This window comes from Anas platyrhynchos, chromosome 7 (assembly GCF_047663525.1).
Source record: "Anas platyrhynchos isolate ZD024472 breed Pekin duck chromosome 7, IASCAAS_PekinDuck_T2T, whole genome shotgun sequence".
In the NCBI taxonomy this organism is placed as follows: domain Eukaryota; kingdom Metazoa; phylum Chordata; class Aves; order Anseriformes; family Anatidae; genus Anas; species Anas platyrhynchos.
Window position 1 is genome coordinate 33884745 of NC_092593.1, and position 23612 is coordinate 33908356.

The window sequence follows — 23612 nt, forward strand, 5'->3', positions numbered from 1 at the left end:
GGAGGAATGTAACTTCCCACAGTAGCAAGTTTTTCACGAAAGGGAACAATTTAAGGTACGGAAGGGTGCCTGTGAACACTGCTTCAAGCAGAAGTACTATCAAGGGTGCACTGTTTGTTTCCCTGATCTGACAGCTCCAGGCCAATGGCCACATTCAGCTCCAGGTGAATTGCTCTGCAGCTGCCAGAACTGACCTTTAAAAATATGCTTATTCATTGGTGCAATCAAAAACAAAACACCCCAAACCAATGTACCACAGTCCTTTTTGGACTGAACCAAATAGCTGTGCAAGTGAGACGGTGGCATCCTACATAGGTTTTTGTCTCCTTGAGAGACAGAAATAAATTTTTCATTGAAATAAGAGGCTTGTCAAAATATTGTTTAATCAGCACTATCAAGTCAGGCAGGGATGTAAACAGTATGAGTCCAGCCCCACACAGCTCTGTTGCGTTGCCAGGAACATGCTCCTCTTGTGCTTCTCCCAGTGGTGACGTGATGCTCCTGTCTCCACAATGGTGTCTGCTCTGGGGACGCAGCTGTGCTGCTATTTCTGCAGGAGAGTTGGATGAGACGTCTGTTATCTGGGAAATGCCTGACTAGTATTGACTTCGGAAATTTTGCTCCACTAGCTCTAGTAAAGTATAAATATCACTCAGTGTATGCTTTTTGAGGTTTACTCTTGCCTTGAATCATCTTTCATCTCTCTACCTGGCCAGCTGAACTCAACAAGGAGCAGTAGGAGATCTCAGGAATGTACCTGTTAGTCAGTATTAACCCGGTAGAGGAGTACGGGGGGAGTGAGCTGCAAAAAACAGATACTTGGAAATTTTTTTAAAGCTTTCATAATATTTTTTTACTTAAAACGAACCATCTATGGTATGCCACAACAGATTTAGCAGCAGGGTAAATGGTATTATTAGCTTTGCTAGCTTTCTGCTCCTGAAGGCGAGTGTTCAACTTGGTTTTGTCATATCAGACAATTTGCTAATTTTGGTTCAGCTTGCGTTGACTTGTTAGAAAATACAGTGCTCTTGTGCCTGCAGCAAAACACAAATGAATGCATCTGCAGAAATTTCCTGTTGAATTTTTCAGGTGTCCTTAAGACTGACCTCAAGGACATGCATAACCTTTTGGTACATCTACTTGGCTGATAACTTGAAATTACAGAGGACAACTCTCTCTAAAATCATGGCAAGAATCATGAGGTGTTTGCCTACTGAATTTTGAGACCAAAGTGTTAAAGCATTTATGTTGATAAATTGCAGTATCTAATCAGCAGATCTTATTCTGTTCTTGTTTATAACTATCTACTGCTGAGAACTGGTGGGGTGTTTTGAAACTAGGAGATCCTGGAAAATAATTGATCCTCTAATGAAAATCACAACAAAACTTATGCGTTAGATCTGGTCTTGGAGGAGAACGCTGTCAAATCCACTGGGGTGATGTGGTATTTGCACTGAGGGTAGCTTACAAGGACAGAATGGGGGGCATTAACTGCTCAAAATCGGCTTCATCTGGTTGTGTGATTGTTGAAGGAACTTAAATGACTCATCTGAAAAAGAAAAACAACCAACAAAACAGCTTGAAAGAGCAAAGGTAACTATCAGTTAATTCGCTAGACAGAAAAATCCTTCTAATACTTCATATGCCATAATGTACTCAAAATATCTTGAGGAAAAGGTATGAATCATGATGGCTCTCAAAGTACAAGCCCTGTTGAAAGGGGATTGCACTCTATTTTTGGGTAAATATAATTTAGCTAACTGTGGAAATAGCTTACCATCAGGCTGTCAATTGTCTCTGAATAGCAGAGGCACCAGTGTTCAGTTGAGAAGTGCTTTATACGAAAAGCTGTGCTAACAAAAGCAGGTGCTTAGGTGTAGATCCTGTCTTGTGGGAATGCTGTAGATGAAATTCTTCGTCGCTGTGGCTGCTGAATAGGAGTACAAGGCTGCTGTAGAGGCTTGATGCTGCTTTATTCTGGTAGTGGTGTCTAGCGACCAACTGAAATTAAGGCATGGAGATGCCAAAGCCTTCATGAATTTAGTCTTTTCTTAGAAATTTTATAATCTTAAAGGATTAAACTCTGGAAGGATGTGGGGAAAAGGAGATAAATGTCATATGTATGCATTATCTCTAAAGGTGACTCCTTAAACTGCTTAGTTAGACTTATTCTGCTACAAAAGCCCAGGAACATCTTGGGAAGGGTCTGCAGGAGAGTGGGTTTGTTTGGGGAGAACACTCCCTGCATAGGGGGCACAGCAGGAGATGCATAAAAACGGTGAGAAACTAGGTAGAAATGTATCTGTCACTTGTGCCTCTTGTTTCTTACCTACCCTTCACCACTGTTCATACCCTCCTTAGGAGGCATTCGGTGGTAGCAAAGGAGAGAGGAGGTGACTGCACCATAATACCACTTCTCTGTTGGGTTAAATATCAAGCCTGTTGTCATTGAAATCAGTCCAAACTGACCCTGCTTTTAGAAGATGCACAGGGGATCCCTCGTGGTTCTGATGCTTCTCCTAGTTTCTGTGGCCATAGCTACTAATTTTCTTAGAGATGCTGTTTATGCACTCATACTAACATTAAGAAAAAAAATATTTTTTAGATATCTCTGGCCCTTCAGATATGAAAAGACTCATTAAAGTCAATCATATCTAGGTAATGTGTGTGTCACTAATTTGATATGAGGTTAGTAATTACTAGGAAACTCTTTTTTTATCCGTAATGTCACTACGTTATAGACTGGTAATCTCTTATAATCACTGATAAACTACCAGGAATACACATTTATCAAGAAGCAATACTGTGGCTTGAAGTAAATGTGTAGTGGTAATAGATAAGAAACAAAAACTGTTTCAGATTGTTTATTAAGTTGTTGAGTCAAAACACCAAAACTTAGGAAATGGTGAAGTTGCAGTGGCCTAAGCAATTTGTTATTTATTTTGAATCCAAAGCCCACTAACTGAGGTGGGCAGCTGGGTGGTGGTGGTTATGCAGTTAAGGACTGCTTCATAGCCCATCTGCAGAGTGGGGAAGGAAAAGACTTTAAAAAATAAAACCCCTTTAAATCCTAAAGGAAATCCTTTGTATGGAGAGAAGCCGTTCTTTAAGGTGATTCAAGGTGAATTATCAGGGGGCTGCTCCATGCAGTAGGGATGTAAAACGATAGTTTCTCAGCCTATTAAAAGAGGAATTGTCACTCCCTGATGAAAGGCAGGTGCCGTGATGACCAGAATTAGTGAAGTGTATTTTTCAACCCTCAGTCTTGGTCTCGGTTGCATTCAACACTTTCATATGGTGTTTTCCATTCTGGTTATTACCTTCTGCCTCCCCCTTGCCTGCAGTTCATTCAGCATTTCCTGGGTCGATGCAACACTGCATACATCTGGGTTGTGGTGGATTGATGCAGGGTGCTTGTGGAGAGGCCCTGTCCCCATCTGCTTGAAGCCCACAGGCTGATGTTGCCCCAGCCCTGCAGGTCCATATGAGCTGTTCCTGCTGCCAAAAATTAAATACTCCCATCCCCTGTGGTCTCTATCCACCTGTCTGTGTCCAGACATCTGTCCTTTTTTGCCAGCCATGAATACTTCAGCTGCCTGGCAGTAAACAGTATTAGTGCAACTGGTTTGTTGTATTAGCTAATTAACTGAGCTCCCCAGTGTAGTTCATCGCTTGGCACGTAGTTGGCAGCGTAATGAAGGATGGGAAGTGGACTATTGCAATTGTACACTGAACTATGGCAGAGTTGTCGCTGTTTTCAACGAGCTTTTACTGTGGGATAATGAGACTTGGCTTAAATCAGTGAAATAACACAGCATGTCACCTAAAAAGAAGGAATAAATTTGAATAGTTATACTAGAACTTTAAATTTGGTGTTATATTGACTGGGTAGGAAGGTTTTAGGCTGCTGAACAGTTTTGCCTAATTGCCAAGGAGATGCTGAGATGGGAGGGCTGTAGAAGGAACAACAGAGGAAGCAATTTACTGATACCTGGGTCTAGAGCTTGTCTGTGGCTTTAGCTTGGCCCTGGGACCTACAGCGTCCCCAGGTTTCTCCAAGAATGCTGTTTGGCCTGTATAATACACAATAAATGTTTGTTCATTGTCTTTTGTATTATAAAAACAAGGAGTTCTGTTTGAGGAGCGGGAGTTGCGAAAGCTCCCTGCTGAAGTAAGGAGCTGTATAATGCTTGGCTAGACACTATGACAATTCTTTTGCTTAATGTAACAAAAAAGAGAATCCCTTCCCCTTCTCTCCTTCTGCATCTCAGTTGCCTCTTTTGTTCAAAGACACTGCTGCAAAGCTCATGTAACCATCTCCTGATAAGTTGCTAGTGTATCAACATCCTGCCTTCCTGTCTCACGCTGGGCCAACATGACGAAATAAAAAAAGAAGTTGAACCACAACACCGAGGAAGACTACGGCCTTCATCTTCACAACCAACAGAGGGACAGAGACGACCCCCTAGCAACAGAACGTGCAGTCGCAGAATATACCAGGATGTGCTGCGTAATCCCGGAATTACCAAGATATAAAAAGGGATCCTGGCGGGGGTGAGGTGCACGCCGTTGGCGGAGCCGAGACTCCCCGGCCGCCCAGCGCTGTTTTGCTTGCAGTTGGCTTACTCAATAAATTCCTTTCTATGGTTAATACGATGCTTTCTGAAAAATTAAGGGGGCAACTTATAACAGCCTGGAGCTAGAAAATAACTTGCATCGCAGATTTGTAGGATTGCATTGCAGGACCATGACCTAAAAAGGAAAACAATACACACAACTTCCAACAAAACAAACTTTAATTAGTTCTGGGACTTACCACTGAATTGCATCTGAGGTGTTGAGCTCTTTATTGCTAGCACCAACTTTTCAAGAGCCTTCAACAAAACAAACTTTATATGAGTCTGACATTACTTACTTGGCTTCTGATTTGAGCACTGTTAAACTACTAAATGGCATTGCATTTGTACCTGCATTTTTGTCAACTGCATTTATATTTGTATGTGAAGGAGAACTTCTGAAGATTTTCTAATAAATTAGTAACTGGAATTATTACCACCATTGGACTGTCAGGACAAAATTGGAATGGTTTTCAGGTAAAACTTATCAAAACATCCTGTTGAATTTCCAACTATTTTAAGAGATGCAAGTGAATGAAGGCATACTTTTTGTTATCTTTTACGAAAATACAGATGGAAGGTCCAGCTGCAGCAGCTAACGTTCAGTTTTAGTAGAAGGCTGAGGTTTTTCAAGTGCATGCAAGTAAACAATTTCAGTGTATGGTGTTGTAGAATACTTTATGGCTGTGCTGTTTGATGTAATTATGGTACAAGTTTTGTGCTTGCTGGTGCTTCCCTTTCAAATGGCAGGCGGGCAACTCCTATGTATTCCCAGTCTTAGCTATAGTGCCAGGTTTTCTCTTGAATTGCTAGAGGAGACATACTGGTCATGAAAAGCCCCAACTTGTGTTCATCATAGCAATTTGAATTGAGATCATAGCTAAGCAATCTACATTTAGATGGGGGGGAAAAAAGTAGGAAAACTACACAGCACTACTAAAACGTAGTCAAATGTGGTGCCCCAGATTTTAGAAGTTACTTCTGGGAATAATATCAGTTGATAATTGGTATTTATAAAACTTCTGTTATGCCACTGCTTAATTACCCTCGTGAATATGTATGAGAATTTTCAAATACTATCAATACAGTAAATATAAACTGGGAATGTACTTATTTGCAGATATAACAAAAAGGATTGTGTTGTTCTCTTTGTGTACACAGTGCTAAAGAGAAATCTAAATAATAGCAACAGCATTTGTGATATCTTAATGCTGTTTACCCCTAGCTTTTGCAGGACCTGGTTTGGATCTTGATGTGTTTAAAAGCACATTCACTTTTTGTGTGAATGTTTGTTTTGGGGTTGCTGAAAGAAGTATGCTGAAATAGCGTATGTATTTGATGATGCTTCTTTTATTTAGTGCAAATGGAATGGTGTAGGCAGGTGCATTTTGAAATATGTAAGTACCAGAAACTGAAACGAGTGCGTTGTAGTGAGGGGTATCTTCTGAACTGGATGTATATGAAGCATATTATAAACAAGGTTTTCTTAAATGTGGCTGCAGCTCATGGATTGAAGGCTGCCTCAGTTTTGCAGTGAAAGTACTCACATGGATGCTGTTTGAAGGAGAAGGGAAAAAGCATAAACACTGCTTGTCTAGCAGAACCAGGTCTCAGCTGACCAGCACTTCAGAAATGATCTAGGCTTTCTGACCTCACAGCTATGTTTTGCTTCTCCATGTTAATCTTTCTGGTTTACTGTCTTGCTACAGCAACATCAGCCATCCTCCCTTAGCTTCTGAGCACATCTCACTTGAGTTAATGCTGAGATAAAAACCATCAAATTCAATATTCATGGGGACCTGAAGCAGTATTACTTGGACCTCAGAGCTTCCATGCAAGTGTAATTTGTCTAGCAAAAGGTTAACAAGATGGAGGGAAAGAGGCTGTGGAACTGGACAATTTTTGAGGCAAAGTGCCAGACATAATAGAAAAACTGTAAGGTTAAAATCAGTGCTTCAGAGTAATTATAATCAGTGTAAGCTGGTTCAACTTCTTACTGTACCCTTCCCTTTACTCTGGCATGCTTCTCTGGCCCCTGTTTTCAATAGTTGGAGTCCTTGGCATCTCTCCCATAGCTTTTCTGTTATGGCTGTAGGTGACAGATCATCCAGGTGAACTGGAATGCTTCTGTATGGGATTGGTACCCTCTGTACTTAATAATGGATAAACCTCTGGAGTAAAGCATTTGGAACATACAAAGGGCTTAAACAGTACTGATTCTAGCCTAAGGATTGCCCTCCAGTGCCAAGATTAAGCCGTCTGACTTTGATAGTGTGACACTGCGTGTCATCACGGCAACTGTCACCTGCCTGGGGCAAGGAGGAATACTGGTCGGGCTTCCGAGAGGATTATCATCATGGAAGGGCAAACCTTAGCATCTCTCAGTTCACATCCATCACCAAAAGGTCAAAAAAATAAAGTAAGTAGAGCCTAGTCTGACTTTTTTAAAAGCATTTTAATGGCTCTGCGCCCCTCTGTTACATAAATCCTTAGCAAACAGGCTGAGCACCAGGGATGGCTTCAGTAGAAGGGCAGCAGAGCTGCCTCTACAGCACATCAGCTGGTCTGGTCTCTGTGGCATCTTTAGCTGCTGTATGAGAAGGGATTTGGGTTAATTGAAACACCTAGGGTTAAGAAATGCTCCATTCGTGTCTAATCCATTCTAATTGCTCTTTCCATGGGTTTTATATGTAGTGCTTATAAGGACTTGTTTTGCAGGTCATGATAGCTCATGTCCCATGTGAACCTGTTGCATTGCTCCTTTCCCTTTGAGCAGATGCTTTTTTGGTTAAATGTACTGATGAAAGCAGGGTTAGGGTATAGTTGAATATTTGTCTTTTAATTAACAAGCAGATTCTTCTTCCTATTCTTAACACAAAAATCTTCAAGATAAGGAAAGTCTGTGTTAATGCTGAACATGCCAAAGAAAGGTTACCATGGGAATAGCTTGTGACCTGGTTAAGTGCCTTTAGTCTTTTTTTCTTTTTTTTTTTTTTTTAAAGTATGCTTACCTGTAATTGAGTCTTTTAATGAATACCTCAAAGAAAATAAATATTTTTCGCAAGACTATTTTGAAACCATTAAAGAAATAAAAAGACTACAAATGTTTGGCTGAAAACAGCTCATAACCAGAGACAAGAAAGATGTGATAAAGTGTGAAAGGCAGAATATGAGCAAAATATCCAATAACCTTTCAATCCTTCTACAAGGTGGAAAAAGTAAGGTAGCAATAAAGATTTTTAAGTCTGATAAAGTACCTCCAGAGGACCTAATTTCTTTGTAATATTGTGGTTTTACTAAATCAAGGTCAGAAGAGAACTAGATTAAGCTACATGATTAATGTGCATATGGGGCCTAGCATAGCAAAGTCAGCCAGCATATTGAGGGAATTTTCCTCATAAAGATCCTTGCGAGTAAGCGGTGATGTTGAACCATGCAGTAGATTTGCCCGAAGCAATGAAGTGCTTCTAAAGTTTGTAGTTCACTCATTTCAACAGAACTTCATTCACAAGAAACTGGCAACTTGTAAAATGTTTTTTTTTGGGAGTGCAGTAACCAGCAATAACTGATTTTGGATTGTTTTTACCGAGAATTAACATCTCATGGAACAAGAAATGCACTGTAAAGGTTATAGGAAGAAAATGTGGCAACCATGCACAGACTTGTGTATATCTACTATGCTGTGCTTTAATGTGAGTTACCTGTCAGGTGTGCTAGAGTTGGTGTGCGTACCCAGCAAATAAGAATTAACCCCTAGGGGCCCCCTCCAAAAAAAAAAAATAGAGAGAGAGAATTATCCAAATTACAAAAAGAAACAAGCTTTAGATCTAACTCCTTAAAAAGGATACAAATGTAGGTTACCTGTTAGTGACTTTTAAATAGTTATTGCTTAAGTATAGTCAGGCAATCTAGAACTGATGTAGAAAATATTGATCACCCATTTTCTTCCCAGAAGAAACACCTTTAAAATGACAGCGTAAGTTTCCCTTAACTTTCATCAGATTTTGACACTGATGTGAATTACTAATCAAAATGTCACTTGTGGATTTTTAATTTAATGCAGATTCTAGTTCTGTGTGAGTGTTGTATGATGTCAGCTGGCCAAGTCTGAGCTGTTAGAAATGCATGTTCTTTTGCTGGGCTCATAGGATGCTCGTAGCTACAGCCAGTGGTTTTATTAACCCCACTTGGGAAGCTCCCAGGAGGACATGGAGGTCTTGGTATCAACATCAAACCTGGTCTGGTGGGCATCAGAAAAGCCTTAATTTATGGATCAGTTACTTGTCTTGCTTGCTTTAGACTGAAAGCTTGTGTGAGTGGAGGCCATGTGATCCAAAAACTAGGTATTTCTGATGCTTTTTGACTAAGATAGATTTTGTGTATTTAGGATCTGTAAGGAGAGAATTTCTCTCTTGGAGATTGACAATGAGTAGGAACTTCTTTATTTAATTTTCTGAGAATAAGAAGATTGTTTCTGCCGGTGTTTAGACAGTCAATACTACCTCAGTACCCGTGATAACGACAAGCTATTCAGAAGGTTGTAGTGTTCTGAGATAATGCTGGCACAATAATTAACTTATCAATCAAACTCAGTGCAGGGCACTCCAGAAGCAGTGGTGAGTCTGTGAAGACTGGTAAAATGTTACCCAACAGAAATTCCCCAACACACCACTGGAAAGGATTGTGAAGAAAGTAGTGTGTAAAAGTCCCTCTGTCTAGAGGCATTTACCCCTGAGGCAAGTGCAACATAGCTCTGCTGTGACAGAAATGATACACGTGAAAGTGATTTGTCAGTAAACAATGGCAATAACGTTTGTATACCCAATATGCATAAATTCAAATACTTGCATATAGGCCCACATGCCTGCATTTAGTGTTTGTGTCCAGTATGGAGGTGGTTTTGAATTGTTCCTTCATGTGGCAGTGATAATTGAAGACGAGTTTTGCTTTTCAATTTTTTTTTTTTTTTTTTCCCATACTGTCCCTTTTCTATTTTTTCTTTAGGGTTTACGTTTCGCTTTCAAATGAAGAACATAATTGTGATGAAGGCTTTTTCTCTCCTTACCATTACAAGTAAAGAGTATACTTCTGGACAGTACTTAAAAATCTGTTTAAACTGGTTTAAGAAAGGCTGCTTAAGCATGCTTGTAACTGGTACTTCAGAATAAAACTCAGAATTAGTGATCTGAATGAGGACTGGATCGCCAAGGTGGAGAAGTTAAGGCAAAACCTGTCCATGCCTCCCAGTGCTGTCTCCTAACCTGTGGCATCCGGAATTTCTGGGCGCCATTTTGTGAGGGCGGAGGAGCTTGGCTGCTGCCCTGTGAGGGCTGGTGGCTCTTCTGCACACACCCTTGTGTACCAGCAGGTTCAGCATGGTACGCGGCATTACAGCAAGGTACAGCTTCTCAAAGTGCCTTTTATTTTGTGTGTGATGGGAAAAATGTCTGCCACTTAGGTACCTGCCTCCAGATCAGAGCAATTACCCATGCAGTGAGAAAGCAGATCGTAAAGTTTCTTCTCAGAAATTGCCATATTTCTAACAAAAGGGCAAGGTGCTGACTTCAGGACACCCCTCTCAATCACTGCTGGCTTTGAAATTTCTTTTCATGTGCTTCATGTTCTTTATGCACAGTGCAGGGATTTATGGTTTTAGGGATGATTATTGTAGACTGGACACCTAAAATTGGGCATTGCAGGCCATGACTACTGGCCTGTGTAGAGCCCAGAGCAACTTTGGTGCATTACGTGTTGACACCTTGACCAGCAGGTTGGCCTGTATGCTTTCTGAAGGTCCCTTGCACTCTGAACCAATATATGACATAAAACAGGAAAAATACCTGTGCTGAAAACCTCAATAGGAAAGGGATTATAACTTAATGCTTGTATTTTTTGCAACCTCCCCATGTAGATTAGTCAGCCTCAATCAGGTGCTGCTGAAGTTTTACAATGGTAAATTGCCCAGGTCTAAATTGGAAAAATCCATGTCCTTGGTAAGGGTTTCTTTGAGTACCTGGAACAATTTTAAGCTAGTTTAGACATTTTTATAACAAACTATAGTTTAGATGTGTTCTGAGATTCTGAGCTATATAACTTTTCCTTCGTTTGGTTTGAAAACAGATGAGGAAGAAACTTGGAAGAATTTCTTAATTAATTTTCAGCAGAGTTTTCCCTTCCCATGGGCTTCCATTGGAACTGGATTACATTGTGCCCCTGGTAATCATTGAATAAATATGTTAAAAAGTGCTCAATCATTTTAGCAACTACCCCCCTGTGGCTTCTACAGTGCCTTGTTTGAATTTTACAAGATGTTCAACAGTCTCTGTGCCTTTTTGGTTTGACCTTTAAGTATTATTTAAAAAGTGGTTGTGATATAATCTGCTACTGGCAGATAGAGGCTTACAAGTAAAGGACAATATTTTGTTGGAGGATTGCTCTATTTAAGTAAGAATGGAGTTGAAGGTCTTGTGAAAGTGATAAAATTAGTGTATTTTGTAGTAGGAAAAAGTAAAAGGTTGAGTGGTAGTTTAACTGGAACTTACTTGGAGGTTTTTCCACCGTGATATAAACTGACTTTTATTTTCTGTTTTGTTAGTCGCATGCTTTGCAAATATGCAAATATATGATTATAGCAAAATAGTTTAGATGTAGAAGTTTGCCATTTCACTGTTAATCCAAACTGACACAGGATATTTTATACAGTTTTAGGGTGCATGTGAAGGTTTTGCAGCTTCTTATAGGATGCTAGATAAAGAAGACCATGAATTAAATATGAAAGATTTGATCAATTTCATTAACTTAAAAATGTATTACCCTCTGGGTAACAATTAGATACTTATAATATTAATCACTTCATAATTATTTGGGATTTTAGTGCCTTTTTTAGGCTTTTCAATAACTGTAAAACCTGTGGTTTGCAGTCTGACTAGGCTCAGGTCTATCACTGTCTTCCAAAAGGAGGTCAGAAATGTAGTTTTCCTGCATTTTCGTGTGCTGGATTACACTTCGGTTTCTGCTTTGGTTTTGCCCATGAGAGGCTGCTTCTTCTGCTGCAGAAACACCTAGCTTCACTGAAAAGCCATGTTGTGGTGAGGGGTTTAGAAAGCAGAATTTATCTGCTTGGAATAGCCAAAATTGTGATGCTGACTGAAAATACTGTATGGGTCTGTCATAGTACTAACTAAACTATGCACATGCGACAGAAAATAATACCTTTGTTACTTTCTCAGGACATTTTAAAGAAATTTAAGCATTGATATAACATAGATCAGTTCTGCTAGACATTTTTCTATGCCACAGATTTTATTTCATTTCTTTATTTTTTAAGAGCTAGCCTTTCTGTCTGCAAGCTGTGAGCTGTGTGTAGCAAAGGAAGAACTTAAAACCTTTCTCCTGCAAAAACAGACCAGAAGGACCCTTTTCTGCCAGCTGGGACTATAAGTGCATCTGCTTGGTGTGGTATGTGGGCTCTGACTCCAGTTGCTCCATCTGCAAGAGCCCAGAGCATGCAGGGGCTGTGAGCAGGATTTCCTGCTCTGACCTTGATCCAGCAGCAGAATGACAAGAGTGTAAAATATGGATTATTTTAAACATGACTGTTATCCTCCATCAGCCTCTGGTATTTAAGAGAGAAACATAAGCAATGAAAAGGATGTTGTAAGTGGTGGAGGCAGTGAAAGGTGGCTTGGCTTTTTTAACCTGCATAAAGATTAAAAAAGTAATACGAAACATGGAATACCTAAAGCAGAAAGCAACAAGACAATAATAACACCCCATCACCACACATACCCCCTTTATATGTACTGAGGTCAGTTTTTTATTTCTCAATCCAGTGTGTTCAGTTTGCTTAAATGATAGCTCGTAGGAAGTGAGTTTGTGTTTACCACCAGGCTTCATCAGTTCCTCTCAGGTGGCACTTCAGGTTGTGCCCATGTTGGTGTTTACTGGGTCCCAAATAAAACTAAATTCCATTTCTGATGTATGAATGTGAAGGAAAAAGTGTGGTAACAAATGACACGGAACACAGACGTTGACAATGTGATAGGACAGTTTAGAGGCTTAGGTAATAAAACATCTTTTATATTCACTTACTTTCCTGATGCTTTTCATACGCCAGAATTACCAACACATCTGGATGCTCCAAAAACTTTTGGTCAGAATACTTGCTCTATTTTATACTCCTCCAAATTAAGAACATTTAAGGGATGTTTCATTTCAGCACCATTTTCTGCAATCCCAGGCACAAGGAAAGATGAAAACTCTTTCACGCTACTGAAAAATCTAGGAATGAAAGCTAGAATAACTAAATAGTTAATTTAAAAAACCTGAAGTGATGCAGCTTTGGTAGCTGTTTGTCACTTGCGATATCCACATGCAGTCCTGCATGTGTTCCTGAAAAGGAGGAGAATGTTATGGCCACACATAAAATGATCTGAAAAGGATTAATGAGTCTTGCAGACAGCCGCTGTGGGAGTCTGACCATTCTTAAGGGAAGGACTCCTGCAGATGAGGCTGCTGTGATGAGAGATTTTTTCTTTGTGAGGCTTGTCACATATCCGTGCACCTGAATGTGTCTTTTTGGCTGTCATGGACATCAGTAAATGCTCCCTAATGAGAAATGTGGTGACAAAACCTGTACTTCTGTAAATAGCAGGCTTATTTTAGTAGTTCAGTCATTCGCGAGTTCCCTTGATGTTCCTGAAGCTATTCATTTAGAGATGCTTTCTTTTCAAATCAGTGTTTTGGTGTCTCTGGCAACAGAAGGCCACATGAATTCAAAAGGATTGGGACTCGATAACCTTCTGTTTGCTCCTGCTATTGTTTACATGATACTATGCTGTTCTTAAAGATCAAAATCACGCTGGTGCTTAAAAGTAAACCAGAAAACAATCCTCGCTTCCTACTAATCTGGGTGGGATTAGGGCAGTTAAATTTGCTCTTATTTCCAGGAGGGGAGAGCTCCAGCTGTGCCCTCCAAAACACATGCTGCCAGCTATTTTTCTCCCTTGCAATACTGTAGATGGGTGTGGTACCTTTTATTTTTAACCAGAGCAGCATGTAATTTATGTAAACCGAATGACAACATTTGTTATTCATAATTTTACAGTAAGAATACTTGCATTGATTTTTTTTCTTTGTGCTTTTTGCTCTTCTAAGAAATAAGTAAAACTTCAAGTGAGGGTGCCAGCATCTTGAGTTGTTTAGGTAAGCAAACATTTAAACATGCTTTATTTTCAGCTAGTTTGTCACTTTACCCAGAGCAGAGAAACATCATTAATGTCTTTTTTTCTTCTCAGTAATCTCACCAGGATGTTTCAGCCATGCCAACATGAAGAGCCTTGAATTCCAGCATCTTTAAGATATTTATTAGTATCTTTAATGATGCATAAGAAGTGCTTGATGTATATTTCTGATTGTGGTTTAAACACCCTCAAATCTGGGTGGGACACATCCCTGCAATTTAATTTTTGCATTAATTCTGTAGCATTAGGTGTGTCAAAGCAGAACTGTGAGCCAATGAAGGGTAGATTTTGTCCCTTTTTGATTCAAATGCAGACATTTCTTATTAAAACTAGTAACTATTTTATAACCACCACCACCAATACTGATAAAAAGCATATTCAGTAATGCTAGTTTTATATAAGTTTTTATTTATGGATGGCATAATGAAGATTTTAGCAGGCTTGAGTTTACCAGAGGGTAAAGGGGTATTTTTTCCTCCTCTGTGAGCTCTGTCATGCGTATTATGTTCATGTGTGCTCTGTGGGTGTCTAATGGAGCATTTGGGCATGCTGGGGACCTCAGAACTGGGTCTGTCCCTGGAGTATATTACCTTTAGGTAAAGACACGACAGCCATCAGTGAGCTCAGACTGGCCCATAAAAGCTGTTAAAAAGGGAATTAGAATGGTGGTCATTAATTTATAATTTAATTCCTTTTTTATCTAGTACATATCAAAAAGTTTAAATTGGATGCTAGAAAACACCAAGTAATGCTAGACATAAGCAAATACCCAGAAGTTTTGCTTTCTGGAAAAATCAGGATGAATTCAATGAAATGGGTGGAGTGATGTAACTTTCTGACCCAGTTTTGGGCAGCACATTGCGTTAAGAGCTTTGCCATCATATTGTGTGTCTGGGCACCTGGGCTGTACATGACACGTGGGGGTAGTGGCGTTGTGTTGAGTTAGTGCTCTACACGGACTGTGGCAGAGATTTTTGGACAACTTTCTCTCCTCAGCCTGGCTAGAGCACCTTTAATTTACAATGCAATACCTGCTTGGGCATTCAGCAGTCGCTTAGGAGACATTGTCATCTTTCATTACTGCATTAACCTTTAGAACTGACAACAGTGTGCAGGCTTGCAATAATTGAGCAGAGGTCCACAAAAATGAATTTCTTGCCTTGTGATTGCACATATGGTCAGGTCATTCACTCGCTGGAGTGATTTTGCCAATGACATTCCTCTTTCACTAAATTTAGCTTCATTTTTTAATTAATGGTTTAGATAGTTATCTTTCTAGAGTACATATCCTAGAGCACGAGGGAGTATAATGAAGGAAATGCCTCTGCATCCTTTGAAACTTAGAGCTTACAGCTTTTCCAGCACAGCCTTTATGAGATTTAGTAGAGCATACATTTGCAACAGTTCCCATTACTGTGTTTTCAGGGGAGGAACAACCGTTTGGGGTGTTATGCCCTGAGGAATAGAAAGGCTGTAATTTTATGTTGCATGGTCTGTCTCCACTGCCTTTTTGCTTATGCCCTAACCCAAACACCCCTCCTCATGTAATAACCTAGACTTAGCTATTTTTTCTGGTTTTTGGTGTGGCTTTCAGGAGTCCTAAATTCACAGTGTGTAGTGGAAACTGAGCATATGCAATATCCATAATAACATGGCATTTCTATTACTTGAATACGTTTCTTTTTAATTAGATGTAACACTGTAGGTCTGATGTGAAAGCAGAACTTGTGAACTCCAGAGATGATGTAAGAGGAAGTGCAAAGCTGTGTATTTGTAAGTGGGTCCGAACAACCTGAAGAGCTGTGTGAAAGAAGCAGTAGAGAAACAATCTTGCATACCAAGCACATCGCTTTGAACTGCATGTTGTTGGAAGTTTTTCAAATTGGACAGATGACTTTGGATTTCTGCTTTTGAGAGCTGTTAAAATGTACAGTTATATTGTATCCCTCAATTTCTGACCAAAAAAAAAAAAAATATATATATATATATATGCACATTGGGTAGCTTTTCATGCTTCAATTACTATTAACAAATTCCAAACCAAGAGCCACATCACACCACTCTTGCAAGGGAGCTATGCAGAGTATTCACATCAAAAGTGCTGCAAGTACTAATATTAAGAGAAATTTGTGTGAAAGACTGATATCTTCCCATATAATTTCCTGTTGTGCAAAGTACTTGATCAAAGCTAAATATTACTTTCTTCAGCTCTGGATTATTTATTATGTTACTTTAAAACTGAGAGGTTGGAAAATTGCATGTGGTGATTTTCTTTTCTTAAAACCTATTTGTTTGTTTATTATGGAGCTGATGAGTGTCTCAGACATTTAACAGGCACAATCAGGCAATTTCACAAAGTACTTCTCAACTGAATTAGAGTCAAGTTGGAGCTGCCAGTAGGATGATTTCACTGCTATTCAGTTAAACTGTCTTAATTAAGGAAACAAACAAACAAAAAAATACAACTAGTGTCCAGCCCAACCTCAAAAAAATATATATTTTTTTCCCCCCCCCACTTACTCAAGGAGAGAGATTAGTGATTTATTTGCTTTTGCACATATGTTAAAATCACTGATTTGGAATAACTTTCCTGAATAATTGCTTTCATGTACACTTCCTGTGCAGGCGGTCATAATCCAGAAGAAGAATGATGTGATTGGTTTAACTTAAGAAAAAAAAGTGTGTTGTTATCCTAAGACAAATGTGACTTTATGGAATTTTATTTCTAAATAATTCTCCTTATTAATTATAGAGTAGTGACAAGCTTAAAGAGCCTAAGCACTCCCATAACTTATTTAATGTTTTTTACAGAATTTAAGGCAGGAAGGAGCTGCAAAATCACCTCTTCTGATGGAGCATGTGTCAAAGCCCCTTAAACTTGACCCTTATCCCTGTAATTTATTGCCCTTGTTCATAGCTAACCCGACCTTCCTTTAGGATGAAGATGGATCTATACAAAGGTAGGCAGCTTCTGTGTATTCAGGAGATGGGGGAAGTAGTTTCCCCAAGTTATTTTTGACATCTGAAAACAAAGTTTGAGGAACAGATGCACCTTTCTCAAGCCTGTGAGCAAGCTTCTACTTTCAGCCAGTACTTCAGTTTTCTCAGTACCTATTTATTGTGATGCCTAAAGCGTTGTTAATGAAAGTTCAACCTCTCCCAGATGCTTTTAGCAAAGTATTAATACTGCTTCTGATTTCACTAGGTAGCTGATGATTCCGTTACTTTTTATGAATACCATTTTTTAGGTCAGCTTTGCATTTTCCAGTCCTCTTTGTATAACTGAATGCTACATGTGACATGAACATGTGTGATGGTGCCGAGGATGCTGTGAAACTTCTGTTGTGACTTAGCTACATGTATTTTTTTTTCTTTCAATTATGTATAGATTTATAAAGGATGAAAAAAGAGTTTTTGGCATTGTAAGTATCACTGTGGATCTTCAGTTGTTTCTTTTGCTGTGGGTTGCAAAAGCTACCCAGAGTGTTGAATTGTTACTGAATTTATGTATCTTTTCATAGCAGTGTCAAATTAGGAAATGATTTAGAGTAGCCATTTTACCAATAAACTCTTCTGTTTACAAATAAATAAATTCTAAGCCTTGGAAAGCCAACAGAAGCCAGAGCTGGCCCATCACATTAATGTCATCTGCTACCCTAATGCTAAACTGTGCTGAACTGCTTCGTATTGACAAACGTCTCAGTGGGGGCCATTGATCTGGGCAGCAGTATTTAGATAAGTGTTTGATGTGCAGGGTTTGTACCATGCTTTAACGAGTGCTCACTGCTGGACTGGCTGTGTAAAAGATGAAGGATGTGATAAAACTGATTATAAAGAGTGGAAAATTCCTCAGTGTGGTGATTCTGTGGGTTGTTGTTTTCAGTTTGTGACAACAGGCGTTTGTGGAAACAGAACCGAGAGATGGCAGATATGTAAGGGGTCTAATGTAAAGCTCATAAAAGACTGGAAAACATCTGGTTCTTACTGGTGTTAAAAGTTTTTTTTGTTTGTTTGTTTGTTTTTTTTGTGTGCTTTATACTGAAGGCAGAGAATAGGGAATATCCTCTAGGAATATAGGGAATATAATAACAGGAGGCCAGTAAGGTTTTTTTTTTTTTTTTTTTTTTAGGATCTGGTATGGACAGGAAGAGCTCCTTGGAGCTGCTTGATGTTTTCCTACGTCAAGAATGTACTTGAGCAATGTGCAGTAGAAAACTGGGTGTTTTTTTCATTTCTTTTGGAAAGCACTGTAATACACACAGTGATTCCAGTCTTTTCAGTTAGTCCTTCAAAGGCGAACATGTTTCCTATTCTTCTTGGTGTAACATACATATGTACATCAATATATTTATATACATCCTATTTTTAATGATTTGCTTTTTTGAAGCTTTATAATCAGACATGAGAAGGATGCTTCTAGTCAGACTGTTACCTATTCAGCAGGATCTTTTAAAGTCGTATGTGTTATTTCTATCTACTGTTTAGAAAAAGCACATATACAGGCAAATTGCCAGTGGGGTGAGTATTTACAAAGGAATTTTCTAATTTGACAGGCTTAGAGTCCAGGTAGGTTGCTACCTGCACACTGGTTTAGTGGTTCTTACTGAGAACCAATTAAAATATCAGTACCTAAACTGTGTGTTGGTATAAGGTGCTAGATACAGCCAGTACACCTTTGATGTTTTACTATAATTAGATCTGTTTAAACGTAAGAATGACATTTTGTTAGTGAGAGTAGTTGGAGAATTTCCACCTTGAATAACCATGAACTAATTGGCAGATCGGGAATATTTTGAAAACGTTCTCCTGCTTTGTAATGGAATGGTGCTATGAGGTTTTCTGTAATTATCCTCCACACTATCCAGCTATAAATTCACACCAGGGTATTTCTTTGTGTTGAATCCAGTACCTGTGCCAGTTCAACTATCACCAGGCACTGGTGCAGTTAATATGTTTTCCTGTACATACATGCAACAAATAACAATTGTTACGGGCAAACCTTTTTGTATTTTTCTGTGACAATAAGCAAGTTTATTTCTGGTCTTTAATATGAATATAAGATCTATTTTATCATTTGCCAAGGAATAAATCATGAAAATACTCTATGGCATCAGTTACCTAAAAATACCTGCCCATGGTCCAGGGGTTCTGTTTAGGATAGTGATGGTCTATGTTACATTTTCTCACTTGTTGGGGATTTCTGAAAAAAAAAAAAAAAAAAAAAAAAAAAAAAAAAAAAAGGACTTATTTATGAAATTCTGTCAATTATATTGATCATTGTAACTTGTGAACGTTAAGAGGAGTGGGGTCACATTCTTTCCAAATCATACTGAGAGGATGGTATTCATCTCCTTTACTTCTAGCTTCAGATAGTTACCTGGACTTCCTTTGTGCTTAAGGAAGAAAATGAGGCTTATCAGGAGGTTTTCTCTGTCTTCCTAGTGAGTTGATCTACTGAACAAAATGTCACCTGGTGTGCATCAGCCTCGACTGACTTGAGAGTGCCTAGGTAATAGGTTTGCCTATACCTAACCTGATATGAGCAGTGTTGATTGATGGATCTTACTCTGCAGTGTCTGTGTGAGTTTCACACCATCAATTCTGTAATTCTCAGCATTTAGTGGGATAATCTACTTATTCTAGTTTAGCTAAAATGAGGGGAAAAAAAAATCCCTGTCATTTCAAACCAGAATTACAGTTCTGAAGTTGATGGGCAATGTACCCAACCACAGCAATGAAAGTTTGCTGAAGTGAAAGTAGAACTTGCTGCAAGTATTTCCTACTCCATAAAATATTTTCAGTTATTCACTAAAATTCAGAACTTCTGATGGGGGGAAAAGAAAACCAACAAAACTAAGACTGGTAGAAAGCAGTAGGAATAAAACCAAGTTCAGATCCAGATTATACTTGTCAATTATCTCCATAAACTGGTGAAAAAGGGTCCTAACTTTCATACTAGGTGAAGAAACCAAACTTCTAAGGAATGCTTTTTGAGAGTAAACTGTGTACGTCTAGATTGATAGAACAAGAGCTGGGTAATAATAACTTATGCTGAGAACTTGTGCTGGCTCCTGCAGATCTGGGCAACTGTTATTTTACAAATATTGATTCGAGGAGAATAATCCCTTACCTCAACCTCCTGGCTGTGGCCTTGCTAATAGTTGAGGAAGTGGACAGTCCTTGTTCCACTTCTGTTACAAATAACACTTTCATATCACTTCTACAAATTGAAAAATTCAGGGACACACAAAATATTTTCTTTCGTGTGGAAAAGGGCTTCCTGGCTTCATGTTAGCTTGCAGTTCTGCTATTCCTGATCTTGGTTGCAGCTTTATTCAAAAACAGCTAAATCATCCATCAAAACTCATGTCAGTTATCTAGAATTGCCTGTTGTTGACCTTCATCTCCCCTGTGGAGCATTGTAATGAACTACCAAAAAAAGCCAGCACAGTTTGAGTTGCTGTGGGTATTATTGTAATTCATAAATAGCTACCAAAATGTCTTTTTAGCTCCTCTAAATAAGCTTAATATATGCCAAATGGCAGTGATGATGAAGCTTTCCTCTGCTGAAAACTCTTCGTTGAGTCCTGATTTTGTTATACAGAAGTCCTAATTCAGTTTATTTCCAGACTCAGAATTAAATGTTACTTTTGGGCATCAGGACCATGCTCAGGTCACTCTTATGGATTTTGGGTGCTTGTTTTAATCAAGGCAGTAAACCAGCTGTCATCTGACCTTAAACCATACCCAGTGGCAGTCAAAACAAATATCAGAGCTTCAGTAGGACTGATATTTGTAACGAGTAGAGACTGTCTGCTTTCTGGTGGACACACTTTCCACATTTTTTTTATTGGGTATGTTCCTTACGGGTAATACTTTCTTTCCCATGAATATATTCAATAGTAATGAAAACTCTTATTATCAGACTACGGTTACTATTAGAAATCAAACCAAATATGATTATTATTTTTTTTGATCTTACTTCTCATACCATTTTTTTGCATTATCTATCTCCTGGGAATTAGCATGTAATAATCAATCCTCCAGCTGGGTTTTGGGCATTAATGAAACACACTTTGCAATACATATATTAATTTTTCAGAGGCAGATGAGGTGCACAGACACTATCTGAATTTCTCAAGAGAATCAGGGAAAAAAGAATCCTTCCTATAGCTGTTGGTAAGTTTCCAACATGCTGGTTTTGGGCCTTTGGTTTAGTCAGTTATATGTTCATTATTGGAATTAAAAAGCTATAAAAGTCCTGCACTTGCATCAAAAAGTTATGCTCTTCCTGAAACTTATCGTACATAAGTATGACATAGATTAAAGCCTCTCATTGGGTAGGTTTTTAGTAAAAACCAAGTTATAAATGCTAAATACTTTAAATTGGGATTTTTTTTTTTTTTTGTTCCTCCTTAATATCTTACTCTGTACTTTGGATACTTTGCTTTGGATGTTCTATCTGTGTCAGTAAGTTCTGCTTACGGTATGCATGTATCTGAGACTCAGTTGGCTGCTATTGTTTATGAAGCCATAATGATTTTTTTTTTTTTTGCTTCAGTTAAAATACAATCAGGATGTGAATGCTTGTGAATGAGGCTGCCGATTATGAATATCTTTAAGGACGAAAATTTAAATATGCTGCATATTCAGCCGCATATATTTCCAATGAACAAAGTAAGGTATATTTAAACTTTGAAGCTACTAAATTATGTAAAAGTAAAACTTACTACTAAAATTACTACTTAAAAATGACTAATAAATTATTATTAAAATTAAGCAAGAAGGAGTATAGCTTCCTTTATTTATCAGATCATAGAGAACAATTAGCTGGCAGCAAGGAAGTTATTCTTCAGATTTAAATGTACTTACAAGAAAACAAAACAATTATATCAGATTCCTCAAACCTGATTTAAAACAGGTATTGAATGCGCTCCAGAGTTCCTTTGAGCATCACAGTGGCCAGCAATGAACCCATGATTCTTTGGAATTCTTTGGTTCTGTGCTGTCTCTTTATGAAATATTTCTTAAGTAGTGGCTTATTGTTTTTCAAATGCACTCCTTTAGTGGAATATCTAAATATCAGGTGAGACTTTCTGGGGCCTGATGAAACTTATTTTATTGAGCCAGCTCATTATTCATGTCTTGGTTGTTTCTAAAAATGATGTTATACTATCTGACAAAAACTTATCACAGATGTAAACCTACTCTACGGCTTGTAATCTAGAATATTTTAAGATATCTTCTCAGATATATCTAATAGAAAGCCTTTCAGTTTTTAATAAACAAAGGGATTGAGTAGATAGCAAATTTCAAGTATGTGGGATCAGAGTGTGAACATCTTTACTCACTAGATTTGCTAGGACTACAATCAGAATAGCATGATCTAACATCAAAAAGGCTTGTGGTTTAAAAGACTAGTTAAAAATCTAAAACTGTTGTAGGACATACAAAAACCTCAACTAGAAATCATGTTATTCAAATAAATCTCTTCCTGTCTTTGTCATAACAATCATTCCTTCTTGCAAGTGTGACTTGCTCTAACAAAGGATGTGCCTGCTGTGTGAAATCGCATAAATTTGCAAAGCTGAGCATCTCAATCGGAACGGGAGGTTGTCCTTCAGTAATTTATACAAATGATGCACTCTATCATTTGATTACTCATTTAATATGCTTTTTTGATCTGCCAAAGCTGATCAGATATTCACGTGGTGGTACCAGTCTTTCAGTAATGAATGCATTTTCATGTCTGTGAAGTAGTAATCATGGGGACCTGTCTTTTAATAACTGGTAATTAATATAAGTACATATTCAGTCTTGGCTTTCATCATAATCATTGTTTGACACTTGGCATAAAGAAAATACCATGTGTTATATATTGGATTTTGTGAACTTGAAATGGCTCAGGACTGGGAGATGCCCAAGCAGATGTCGACATGAATTATGTCAACAAAACAAAGGTCACTAGTAAATTTTCTATTTAATATCTGAATAGTTGTTCTCATTTCTTGATTGCTCTACAATTTTATACTTGTATTTTGAAGTACTTTTAGCTTTCAAGTCTTAACCAAGCAAGCAAAAAAATAACTAAACCAAACTAAAAAGGTGAGGAAGACGAATGGAGGAAGCTTGCTCCTTTCTTCAAGAATTCAGGTTGTTCTGGGTACTGACCATGACTCCTGACAAGCACGGAAGTGAGCTTAACCAGCAACCTCTGGCCTTGAATGGCCCACAGTTACTTCAGTTTTATCTTAGTCTAAAAGCACAGTACAACCACTTGAAACCAACAAAAAGGAGAGAAACATGTCATGTGGGAGGAGAAGCTCATCTATGAGAGTGAATTGAGTGCTGTAAGCAAGTCTCCTGTGGTTTTTTTTTTTTTTTTTTTATTTATTCTTTTAAATCAAGGCTGTTTAAGCAAGCTCTGATTTGTCTCAGAATCCCATTGCAGTTCTGTGCAATTGCTCCTATTCTCTTAATTTTTGGAACTGACTCTGTTCCTGGTATGTTAGTGACTTGTTAAGGCCACGAATATACAAACAGGAGCGGTTAGAAACACGAGAGAATTTGAGTTCAAGCTAAAATGTTCTGCTTATATTTTTACAATCTGGAAAGCAAGTGAAGACCTTGCTGTACTTTCACTAGATGTTATGCTATAAACAGTAGTGCATTTGCTTTCAGTAGTATCTATAATGTAATAGAAGTTGTAGAAACTTGTAGCAGGTCCTTTCCATTTCTGACGATTTTGCAA

The 23612-nt window shown here is 38.4% G+C and overlaps 1 protein-coding gene across 8 annotated transcripts in view; it reads left to right on the forward strand.

The window, feature by feature from the left end:
* ZNF804A (zinc finger protein 804A) overlaps window positions 1–23612 on the forward strand; it is a 448502-nt gene that overhangs the window by 100271 nt on the left and 324619 nt on the right. Inside the window, exon 1 of one of the 8 annotated variants that reach the window (XM_072040470.1) lies at window positions 16804–16821. The exons of 6 other annotated variants lie outside the window; for them this stretch is intronic. The gene's annotated coding sequence lies outside the window, so the exon portion shown is untranslated. Of the gene's footprint in view, window positions 1–16803; window positions 16822–23612 lie in introns of those variants that run through there. One more of the 8 variants, XM_072040472.1, reaches the window with a different exon arrangement.